Raw genomic sequence first — 12,751 nt, forward strand, 5'->3', positions numbered from 1 at the left:
GGAAATAATTTTGTGGAATGTAACCTCCAGTGGAAGGAGTATTTATATGAATTACGAACTAGAATGATGATGCATACATCAAACAAATAAAGACAGTCCTAGGAAAGAAAATAAGCTTCCAGATTAGGCACAATGTTTGCACATATTTTTGGATCCTGCAAAGCACCACACAGAACATTACATGAATTTATAAATAAAATTAAATGCTTGAAACCAATTTGATGCAGTTACTCAATCCTGAAGAAAATTATTTAGAGTTATTCACTGCTGCTGAACAATATGCTTTTCATAAATTCCTAGGTGGAGCCAATATCTCGCTATCTGTAAAGCTGCCCTACATCTCCCTTGTTTTCAGCTCCTTAGAACTGTACCATTTTTAATAAATTAAGCTCTTATTTCCAGACTCCTCTTTGCTTTAGGGTAAATATTTTGCAAAATTTAGCCAAGAAAGATATAGCCTTCTTTTTTTTTTTATAAGTAGATAAGGCTATGAAAAAAATATTTTGTTGTGTTCACGTTAGTAGTTCCAATGACTTTAAGCAATGCTTGTGTCCCCTGCTCTGGAGCAGTAACGTATTTGGCAGGGAGATAGGGTGCTAGGAGCTCTGTGTGTGGGAATGCAACTTCTGCCAAATAAGTGAAAACGTATCCTAATTTGGCCAAGTCATGAACTGTAACAAACCATGCCTTCCATGTACCCATATATCCGCTATACCTGCTGAATACGTGCAGCTAAATTCTCTGGCGATTGCATTTCAGTAGAAATGCTCAGACTCAGGGTAAAGCACGACTTTATCTGCAATTTGTCTTCTGGACTGTTCTGGGGTCTTCCCAGACTGTCTGGGTCTGGAACCGGTGACAAGAAGCCTTTTCTCTGCTGCTGTCTGCAGTCCCTGCTGGCCTTAGAGCTTGTGGGAGAGGAAAGTGTCTGATTTATACACAGACCCAGCAAGGGTTGGACTTCAGTGGGGAGAACAGAGGGTAGACTTCAACTGAAGCAACGAAGCGACACTCAGCATGGAGGAGGAATAAAGGGACATCTGATGAGCAGCTGTGTTCCCTGAGAACCATCATGTTTGGGAAGGCAAAAAAATAAAGGAGTAAGGAGTTGATCACTACCCTGGAACAGGCAATGGGAGAGGAACCAGAAAGGGAGCTGGGTCACCTTGAGGCCACAACTTGAGAAAAAGGCCAAAATCCATGTGGGCAACTAGAAAAGACTGAGCAAAAAGTTTGGGGACAAGGGCCCGAGTGAAACAGCCCAGCAGCAAGGCTTCAATTCCACCAAGGCTCCGGAGCCTGAGCTTCTCGGTTCGTGCTCTGGGCTTTTGCAGATACCTGGCTGTGGTGAAACTGATCCAGTGGGGTCAAGACCAAGAAGCCCAGGGCAGGGAAACCAGAAATGCTTCATCACAGGCATTATGGTTGGTAATGGGACTGAGGCTGAAGGCTTGAGGAGGAGGTCTGAAAGGTAAGAGCATGTCTCCTGAGAAACACCATGTGCAACCTGAGATTGTGCAGAAAACCAGGATTGGACTCGCAGAAAAAATAGGTTAAGGAGGTAGGTATAGAGAAAGAGAAACTGTGTAACTGTACAATTTAAAGTGGTATCAAAATCTGTAGGCACAAAGACAAAAATTGTGGTTGCACTGACACTTACTTCTGGCATACCCCGACTAGGGAGTCCTTGCTGGCGGTGGCTCCAGCAGATGCACGGCGTTCAGCATCCCAGGGGAGCACAGCTACGTTAGACACCCCCATCCCAAAAAGCACCCAGATACCTGAACACGGACACCGGCCCCTCACAGAGAAGCCACAGACGGGCCGGGGCTGAGGGTCCGTTACTTTCGCCCCGGCCCGCTGCTTCCCTGCGGAGGAGCAACGGGGCCGGCGGCGGCGGCGGCGGCGCGGCCGGCACTTCCCGGCCGCGCCGCCGCGGGAGCCCCACGCAGCCGGCACGGCTCGGAGGAGGGGCGGCGGGAGCTGCAGGGTTTGGGGGGGCTTTGGCGCGTCCTCCGGCAGAGGAGAGGAGCGGGGGCTCCGCGGGGAGGGGGTGTCGCAGCTCGCTGCAGCCCGCTGACCTCCGTTACGAAACGTATCATTCGCAGTTACGGGTTTGATGTAATACGTGAGCGCATGGTTTGCATTACGGAAGAAATGACCCGATAATCGCCCGGCAGCGGCGTGCAGATGTGATAAGTGACTCCGCACCCGCGGCGCTCCCGCTCCCGCTCCCCGAGCCCCCGCAGCGCCCCGCGGCCCGGCCCGGCTCTCGGCGTCCCCCCGGGGTGTCCCGCAGCCGAGAGGCACTGACCGCTGGTGCGGGCCTGGGGTGCAGCCTTGCTTTGCCGCTGTGCCGGGTGCCGGCCGCGCTGCAGGCACGTCCTTGGCGAGAGAAGGGTGACCCCCGTCCCTGGCAACTGGCTGCTGCCTCGCCGGAGCAGAGGGCGAGAGCAGGCGGGTATTGACGCCATCTCTTGCTCCCCGGCGCCTTTGCGGCTCCCCTGCTGGAAGCAGTGGCTCGGTGGCCCCGGGCTTGCAATTGCGGGGCACCCTGTAGCGTGGAGGCTGGAGGGATAAACGTTGCTTTTGATCAAGGAGCTCTGAAAAGCAGTCAAATACGTCAAACGCTTTCTGATAACTGCGTGAAATGCTTTACAAGTAAAATTCGAGGAGCTGAAATTTGGAAAGGGAAGCGGAAATAGTGGAAAAAAGGGAAAACGTCCAAAGTGAGAGGAGCGTAAATGCTCCATCCTCTCCCGCGAAGCCGCCGCTGCTGTGATCAGCCCGCTCCTCCCGCAGCCGGCCAGCCCGGCCGTTCACACTCCTCCCGGCTCGGGGTGCGAGCGCGGCCGCCTCCGGGGCTGACAGCCTGTTACCGTCCCGCCGCACCGAAAGCTCAGACCGATTTCGACACTGCGCACGGTGTCTCTGAGGGAACGGGTGGGCAAGAGCGGAGCTGTGGCTGTGTTAAAACGATACCTGCAGATATGCGCATTCACTTCTGTAACTTGTCCCCATCTATTTATTTGCTAAGTCTTTGTGAACAACAGATTGCAATTCCTTTATAAACGCATTTAAACATGAATCACCAAGAAAGCCTGTTTCATTTAAGCAGTTATAAGAGTATAATATCAAACTCGCTTGCAATATGAAACCTCAAAGAGCTGAAGACTCCTCAGAGCTGAGCTGGTTTGTTTTTGCTTTAAGGCTGGCCAGCAGACCTCTGTGGATCCAGTTGCTGGTTATTTAGTCCTCTCCGAAGTTCCCAGTTGCAGAGAAGTAAATGCTGTGGCTCTGCATGCAGACATGTGAGTACGAAGCCTTGCCTTTCGGCATCAGCTTGTATGTTGTCTCCGTGACTTTGTAAAATCATTTATGCTGGGGTAGTAAGAGTTGGCAACCCATCTTACGTGTTTTACCGTGACTTTAAACGAGTCAAGGACGTTTTAAGTCCAGGGAAGGTCGTCGACGGTTTTTCTTAAAGTTAAAATAAAATATTGCAGCATTTCCCATTAGCATTATCTCTTGGAAAGAGCATGAAGAGCACTGCACACGAGTTATTTAATTGACTGTCGTTTTATAGAAGTTCTGTTCCCTTTGGCAAGTCTGTCATGTCTAGGAAGAGAACCAGCATGCCAGGAAGTCTGTTTCCAGCACTGTGTTTAAAACTTTAGGAATTACGTTTTGTAGTGAGATAGAGAAGTGACAAAAGATGTGGGATTCGGTGGAAGGGTGGGTGATTTTCATGAAGCATCAGGATCTGATACTCCAGCTAATGAGAAATAACAGTTTGTATTTTGCACATCCAAGACACAGGCCTCCGGTGGGAGCAAGCAGCGAAAGTTTTGTCGCTTTCAGTGGAGACAAGATCAAGGCCACAATAACCCACTGGCCAAGCTCTTGTTATTCCTCCAGTTGGTGCCTGAATCTTCGCCTGGGTACCACATCAAGTGTGGTATATATGGGTATACTGACAGTGTATTTAACTTCAAGATCACACTTCAAAGCGGTGGGAAGAGTGGGTGAAAGCATGTGATAGCTCGAATATGCACGGCTTGGTTCTGGGTCCGTTTTTAGCTTTTCCTTTTTAAAGTTTGTGTTGCTGTCTGAGTGGCGGCAGGGACTTGCTTTTTTGATGAAATCCCCTTTGGTACTTCTCTAAGGAGACTTATCAGGAGGCAAGGCTTTGGGGAAATAAAGTTTCAAACGATCAGGACCTATTTAGAGGCGACACTGAGAGACTGGGATCATCTCGTCCTCCCTTCTGCTCCTGGTGCTGTGCTGTACCCTTAGATGAGCTATTTTTGGAGCTCCGGTATGCAGAGCATTTTTGCAGTTACACACAAAATAAAGAAGTTTAAGAACAAAAGATTGTTCTGGACAGTCAAACTGGAATGAGTCGGAAGGACACACTTAGGAAGTGGTTTCTTGGACACTAATTAGGACCATTTGCTTGGGGTTGCCATTATTTTCCTTTTAGTCTGGAGGGCACAATAGATCAAATGATTTATATATCATTAACAATTCTTGTTAACCATAAGCAGGGTTGGGCTTTTCCATACTGATTACTGAGTAATGCAATAACGACTTGTTTTATTTCTTCTGCAGTGTCCATATGAGCAAGTTAACGTGAAAGACCAGTCCAAAAAGAAGCGCTTCCACTCATTTTTGTTATGTATGAGTATCAACGTCTTTCATTCTGCGAGAGCGGCTGCAAAACCGAAGCCCACCAGCTCTTTGTGGCTTCCACTGGTGGAATACTGGCATTTGCTGTACCTGATCCTGGCTCCCAGTGAATGCGTTTTAATTGTAATAAAACACAAACTGAACCATATGTGCACGTGTGTTTTAGACGCCGCATTATTGATCCCTCTTTCCTTTTCTTTTGCGCTACAAGTAACGGGTTACAATCCCACAATACAATTAATTTCACTTCGAAAGAAACTAAGAAAGCGAGCATATGCAATCGTTAAAATCCCACGGTTTTATTTAACGTTACTTTTGTATGCACCGTGATGTCCAAGAAGTGTTGACGATTGTGGTACGCCCAGGAGTTTCGGCTGTTGGGAGCGAGGGAGGGGCAGGGAGGGTCGACGTTGTGTTGCCTGGTGTGCTGTTGTGCTGTGTTGTGTGTTGCGGTGCCGTGCTGTTGTGCTGTGTTGCGTGTTGCGGTGCTGTGCTGCGTGTTGAGGTGCTGTGCTGCGGTGCGGTGTGTGAGCACCGCTGAAGTCGGGCGTTGCTCCTCACCGGCAGAGGCGGGTGCCCGGGGCGGCGGCAGCGCTCCCGCCGCGTACCCGGGGAAATCCGCCCTCTGGGATGAGCCCATCCCCTTCGGCTGCTCCGGGGGATGCTCCGACGTCTTTGTACAATGAGCTCGGGGATGCCTAGGCACCAACGCGGCGTCCGGCCCCGGAGCCCTCCCGAGGGGAGGCCGGGGAAGCCGCCGCTGGGCCGGGCCGGGCCGGGCGGTTCCGCCGCGGGTCTCCGGCCGCGGCCGCCTGCCCCCCTTGGGGCAGATGATCCTGCCGCCTTGGGGCAGGGCCCGAGGAGGCTCCCTGACACACTCATTACCGGATTAAAACCCCGGCACTGAGATGGGGGATGGGAGAAAGAAAGGCGCAACTGAATCGCTTGGGCTCCTGAATAATTTAAATTCTTTGTATTTGACTGAACATCGGTCTGTTTGGTGTCCAAGTTTGGAAAAGCCTTTGAAAGACAAAAGAATTCTGTTTGCAAACATAATATGAAGTGTAAAGCACACTACAGATATTCATGAGCACCCAGGAGGTACTGAGCATGTCTGTACGTTAGAGGCAACCTTGCCAAGAGCTCCTTCATCTTTGTTTCATTAACACGAAAGTCCTCCTTTATTTCCTGCTAAAGTTATTGATATCCGGACTACTGTATTTATTGTCTCGCACGACTTCTCCCACAGATCTTCATTAAGATTGAATGGCACTCAGATAGTATGTCCTATCATAGTGTCGATGAATTGCTGCGCCCAGAAAATCCTAAATGAAGCCCAAGCCCAGCGAGTGTCTGTGAGATGAAGCTGGTCTCCTCTCCCCGCTCCCCGCGGAGCGCTCTGCCAGCGCGGGGACTTGCAGGCGGTGGCCGTGGGGATATCCCGGTGCTACACAGCAGCTCCGAGGTGGGCCTTGGGTGGGAGGATGTGGGGTTACTCGAAAGGGCTGTAGTAAATGGAAAGGCATTTTTTCATTTGTGTACTTTCAAATGAAGCGGCCAGTTTCATTTAGACGGGAAACTATTGTCAGTTGCTTGGTGTCCCATTTTGATTCTTCCTCAGCCTTGGTTGAACGAAATGTCTTGAAGACTATTCCAAAAAGATGCTTGTACAGGCTTCCAGATGCTAAGATTTAGATCATTTGAACGTCAGCGCAGCCTTCTGGTAACAAAAAACATCCAAATGGATTTTGTTTGTGTATTAACATCCGTCAGATGGGAGAGTGGCACAGTTTAGAGCTAAAGTCTGTTTTCATTGTTTTAGCAACTGGGTCCACATGAACATCTCGTCTGGCAAGTCAATAGGTTGAAGCTACATCGAACAGACTGAGTCCAAGCATCTGAAATGACTTGGAATAGCCGTGCTAACAAATAGTGATTTAACGTATGAGGCTATTACTGCTGTTTATATAGCTTCGCGTGTGCATGCAAATAGATGGAGAGGGGGGTCATTGCGGGGAGAGACAGCTATAAACGCATCCAGTGAGCTGTGCACCCCAAAGCTGCGGGCTGAACCCAGCCCCACGGCGAGGTACCGCCAGTGGGTCCCGGTTCCGTGCACAGGAACCGAGCATCGGTCACTGTCGCTGAACGGCCACCAGCCACCGCTTCCCCCGCCGGCGTGCCGGTGTCCTCCTCTCCCGGCTGTCGTACTAGGTGGGGAATTTGTAATGCAAGGTCCGGTTATGTTGCCGCCGCGGCAGTAATAATGAAATAAAGCATAACATTAGTTAGGCGCGACGCAGCAGGTGGCTTATTATAAGCCTTGCATATTCCTCTGCCTCCTGCTCCCATTAGAGCGCCAGTAATTGGGGGAAAAAAGATATTTTAGGCGCTTTAGAGAGTAACCGGAGGAGCAGGGAAGAGCCCGCGGCTGCGGCCGCCGCTGGCTGCGCCGTCCAGCCGGGTCGGCCCAGGCCGGGCTTTTCCCAGCGCCCAGGGCCCCGGCAAGGCCCCGCGGCACCCTCCCTCAAAGTCGCAGCAGTGACAACCGTGGTGATTATGATAATAATAATTCTTATTATTGTACCTTGGCGCAGATGGCCGTTGCTATCTCAAGGAGATTAAGAAGAGAGCAAGTCCCATGAAGGCACCTCTCTCCCTGCGTGGTCAGTCACTTCCCAGCGCAGGCACAGACTGACGGGTTCAGCTAATCCTGCCCGAGGGCTGCTCCCGCTTTTGCCCGGGATGGCTTTAAACTTCCTTGTCGCCAGCGGATTTAATGAAAACCTTACTTTAAAAGTTCTCGCCATCCAGACCATGGGAGCAAGACGGACTTGCGCGGCCCCGGCAAAGCAAACTCTGCCTGCGCAGAGCTCATGGTCACCTGCCCCAAACCCACTCCTCCTGCAGGGAGACACCTCGGCTTTTAAGTTCTCCGCCAGAAGTGCTCCCCCCCGCCCTCGCCCGACACCTCCCTGGCTGGTTTCTCTAGGTGAGCTGCTGTTAGGTGGGATGTGCTCTTTGCTGCACGTTCACCGTGACCGCGGACCCGAAGCCGCTGCGCCCTCGGCGGAGCCCCGGGCTCCCCACGCCCTGCCCGCGGGAGGGCGGGCGCGGTGCTGCCGCGGGGGCCTCCCCCGCCGGCCAGGACGAAGCCCGGGGCGGGGAGAGCGGCTCCCCGTGCCACCGTGCTGTTACCCGGCTGCTGCCGAGCTCCCCACCCCCGCCGCCGGCAGCGGTTTGCTGGCAGCTCCGGCGGCTGGCAGAGCCGAGGCAGAGCGGGACCCGGCCGCCCTGCCCCGGGGCGCACGGCCGGACCCCCGCCCGCCGGCCCGCACCTTGGCGGGGAGCAGAGCCCTGCCTCCTCCGCACGCCGCCGGATCTCTGCTCCCTGACAAACTCCAAGGAAGATCGTTAGCGTCCCTTGCCTGCTTTTTTTTTTTTTTTTTTCTTTTTTAATAGATTACCAAGCTGGCCACGTAGACCTAAGGGTCACACGGCTCAGGGGAGAAGAACTGAAACTGTCACAGGCGTTAAGAGAAACAGGCAAACAAAGCCAAAGCGAGAAGTCATCTCGTGTTCCTGCTCCAGAAACAGCTCCCCAGCCACAGGGTCCTTGCAGTAAGCCCCTTCCTGCCAGAGCCGCTCCGTAACAGCCGGCGAGAGGCGCGGCCGCAGCCCCCGCCGGAGCCCGGCCGGGAGCCGGCTCCTGCCTCGCCGCCGGCTCCCTGCATCCCCCCGAGGAGGGAGACTCCGAGTATGAGAAATGACTCCCGACCCTATATTTGTCTATTGTTTTGAGCCGGTGGATCAATTGTCATCAGTACTGTCACCTAAGAAGCAATGATTCCGATTCATCTTGGCATCTGATTTTATTCTAATGGGTTAAATTGGGTTCACTTTTACAATTACCCCAGGTTTGACTGCGTAGTATTGCATGACAACTCACAGTTTCATCGGGTTTGGCAAAGCGAGGTTGCTCCATGAATCCGTATATCATATCACATCAGATCAGGCTGAAGTTTGCTGTTTAGCGACTCCATTTGAGAGGCTTTTTATGAAAGTGGGAAGGGTTGATGCAGTCCATGGCTGGTTCAGTGCGATTTGAAAAAAAAAAAAATGTGGAGAGATGGCAACAACACGGGGCTTGCTGCTCAGCTGTGAATAAGCACAGAACGAAAAAAACGACATGATGGGGAAACGCTCAGCTCGCTACAATATTTTTAGCAGCCTCTCAGTCCTCGCCTTTTTTTAATTTCCTAATATGTTCTTTGCTTTATTAGTTTTATTTACAACCAGCTCCCCATTAACACCTCACCTGATTACTGAGGAGCTGAGACAGCTAATCAAGAAAATCCAGCAAACCAGCCAAAATTGAGAGGTGGGATTTATTTTTGCTTTCATTCAGTCTTCTTATTTTTTTATTTATTTTGTTTTGGAGAATATTTCGAAACAAACAGAAAATAAAAGGCAGGTATAAATGTGTGTTGGTGAGGGGTCAGAGGTTAGAAATTCACGTCAATTCTATATTAGAGGCGGGGGGGGGGGGGGAAGAGAGAGGGGGAAAAAAAAATCTTTCCACCAAGCAGCTTGTTTATTTTAATTAACATAGGGATCCTCTGCTAGGAACAAGGAACAACCTCCATCTACTGGCTAGATCATTGCGTCTCTTCTCCATCCAAAACCCATCCCTCATCACTCATTAAGGAGGGTACAATTTTGGAAGAAGCTTCTAAGGTCTCAAGGTAAGCTCCTGCATGAGTCTTTGCTAGCAATGCAGCTATTTAGACCTCACGGATGTCATTTGCGGGGTGTTTCTTTGGCGTGGTGGGTTTTTTTTAAACAACACAGAATGGTCGTTTCCCCAGGTGTATTCGCAGACAACATTTGGTGCATCTGTGTTTTAATCTAGAAAAATAGCAGCCTGGGAAGACTGAACCATTCAGCTCAATTAAAAAAAAAAAAAAGGGCCTGTGGGTTTTTTCTTTCTTTTTTTTTAAAAATCTTTTTCTTTTTCTTCTTCTTTTTTTTTTTTGAATGGAATGGCTCCTTTCACCTGTTTGTGAATCTAGCCTGTAAGGGAGTCCTTTTCAAAAGCAGCAAAATACGATAATTTCCAATGGCTTAATTACAACCGGAGTGCAAATACGATTACGGTTAATATCAGACAACTCATAACCTAACAATGCTGAGGTCCTTGGCGGTGAACAGTTTCGTGTTAGACAATAAACTGCCTCTCCTGCTTTCTTCTGGCTGTGTGATCACTTGTTTGTGGTCAGTCACAGCGCGTGGCTATGGGGATATGTGTCTGCGATTAGTATGCAAAGCACCTAATTGTTTATTATTTAAATATCATCTCCTTAAGCAAATGAATACATGGCTTAATTTACATGTTTTCAGATTACCGGGACGTACAAGCACGTTGGAGGTTTGGGTTTTTTAATTCGATGATGTTTACGGTTAAAGATACCCTGCGCTTGCGTTAGTGGCACCGCCAGCCGCCGCGCAGCCCGGCTCGGGAAGAGAGGGGCTGGTGTCTGAGTCCGGGCTGCGATGCGTCGGCTTTCCCCGTTTCTCTAACACCATAATCCGAAAGTTGGTCTACGGCACACTCGAGAGGACTCGAGGCAGGAGAAAGACGGTGATGGTAAAATATGTCGTTTCTGACACCAAAGTGGAATTTTAAACACTGTCGGGCTTTTTAAAAAAACCGAACACATTTAAATGCTGAAAACGACATTAGCTACATTTGATGCCACCGCCGAGAGATGTAACTCTGTTCAGATTTTCCTTTTTTGTGTCTAGATTGCTGGTACTAGCCGCGGACTTCACAAAGAGATGAGGTTGATCATTAATAGCACTGTACTCCACCACAAGCTCGTAGAGCAGAAAATAGCTTTAGGATTTAAAAATAGACCTGGCATTAGCCACCCGACTCGCAGGCAACAGGATCGTAATCCTGTTGCTGTTGTTACTACGCGCTTTAAATTTCTGGAAATGATTAAACTGGAAGTGTCTTGAAAAGTTCAGGTACCTGACGGAGACGGTGTGAAGTTTTGCTGCCCTTGAGCGGCGGGAGGCGGCTGACCCCGCGCCGTGCTCCGGGCAGTGCCCTGCGCCTGCAGCCCGGGACATGCAATGGCCTCATCCAGGACAGACTAAATCCAAACCGTCTCTGCTTAAAGAACTCCCCCTCCTCCCCACCCCCCACCCCCCCCGCCTGAATACCCTCCCCTTCCTTCTAATTATTGTTGGTCAATTATTAATTTGCATGTAGACCTTGTCCTAAATCCTCAGAACTAAACACGAGATCGTTCACGCTGTAATAGGCTTTAGACTGTAGCCCGTGGCCAGGAAGAATACGGGCTCTATAGCAAAGCGGATCCCAGTGACCGCATGCTGAAATCTGTCCAGGGCACATGCTAATTACGAAGGTGGAAACGGCTCCGGCAAGCGCCCGGAAAGCTCCGGGCAAGGGCTGCAGCCAGGGCGCGGGCTGGCTGTGGGAGCGCCGCAGCCTGGTTTGGGCAGTGGCGACGCGCGGGCAAACGTTTTACCTGTGGAAAGCTCAATAGCGATGGATTCCCCCTCATCCTCATGAGCTTGGGGAGTGCGGGCATAGCCTTACAGAAAGGAAACAGCGGAGAGCGCCTGTCATGTTACTAAAATATTCTGAATATTGCACATCAGATATCCTTCGCAAAGTGCCGCGGCGAAAGGAGATAAAAGCACCCTGCAATGAGAAATTACGTTCAGAGGCGAAGTGCTAATGCAGATGGATTCATAAGGGATAAACTGGTAGATTTGGATTTTAGATTCCCTGTCGCGTTCTTTGTGAGCTTTTCTCTCCCCTCCCCAAGCAAACCAGCAAAACTATATAGAGACCCTCGTGCCATAATGGCAACCTCTCGGTACCAGCCTGCCTTAGAGCAGCGGAGTTTCAATTTGCAGGGAGGAATGAGATCTCAGGAACATTGAAATAGATTTACCTTGATGTCCTACAGGCGGAGAAGTCACGTTTGATGCTAGCAACAAACTTTTAGTGTCCCTTTAGGTAAGAAGTGGTCTGCCAACATTAAGATGTTAATCAGAAAACGCCTTGGAAACCCCTGGCCTCCTTTACTGGAGCAGCAGTAGCTAGCAGCGTATCCTTAACCGTACCTGATGGAGCAGAAAGAAAGGACCCTCTAATTAATTAAGTGTGCCCAACCGGAGGAGGTTTACTCATTTCTGAGTTTTGTTATGAGTCTGCCCAATTATTCCTAACGGCGCCGTCGTGTTAAGGTAGAGATGGGAATTTAACAAACAGTATTTTTTGGTGCCTCTGGCTCGGACCGACGCTTTGCCACTGCACCTGCAGATAGTATTTCGGTGAACCCGAGACAGCAAATGTCAGACAAGCGGGAGGAGAAGGGAGAGGTGCCCGCACCCCGAGCGCCCGAGGCGGGGGCACAGCCCGCTCGGGGGGCGCGGTATCCCCACGTTAGCCGCCTGGAGGAAGCTGGGCCCAGCGCCCCCCCGGGGGCTCCCCCCAAACCCCTCCTCTCCCCGCTCCCAGCGGGCGCGATGAGTTTGACCGTCCTCAGCCCGGCAGGGACACGGTCACGGCGGGGCGGCGGCGGCGGCGCTTCCGAGGGGGGGCCGCAGGGACGGCCCGGGCCGCGCAGAGCGGGCGGGCGGGTTTCGGCGGGTATCTCTGCCTGGCACACGCCGGGGTATCTTTGGCAACACGGGCGCCGTGGGCAACGCAGACCATTTCCAAGGGAGCAGACGCAACACGAAACTGAGACAGGGTGAGTTACCCCTGACAAAATAGCTGGACGGGAATAAAGGAACATTTCGTTCGAAAGGAAAAAAACCCAAACCCTCAACGTGCCAGTAGAGTGGAAAGATTATATTGCAACTATTAGAAATAAACTCGTCTCTAGGTGAGATTTTTTCACCTCTGTCGACAGCAACCACTGCAATCACCCACGCCAGGCAGGCGCACGCCTGCGGCAACTCGTGGGCGCAGGGTGTGCGGGGAGCAAACCCTCCTGCAGAGGGGTTAACCCCCCCCCCC

The sequence above is a fragment of the Gymnogyps californianus genome, chromosome 8 (assembly GCF_018139145.2).
Source record: "Gymnogyps californianus isolate 813 chromosome 8, ASM1813914v2, whole genome shotgun sequence".
In the NCBI taxonomy this organism is placed as follows: domain Eukaryota; kingdom Metazoa; phylum Chordata; class Aves; order Accipitriformes; family Cathartidae; genus Gymnogyps; species Gymnogyps californianus.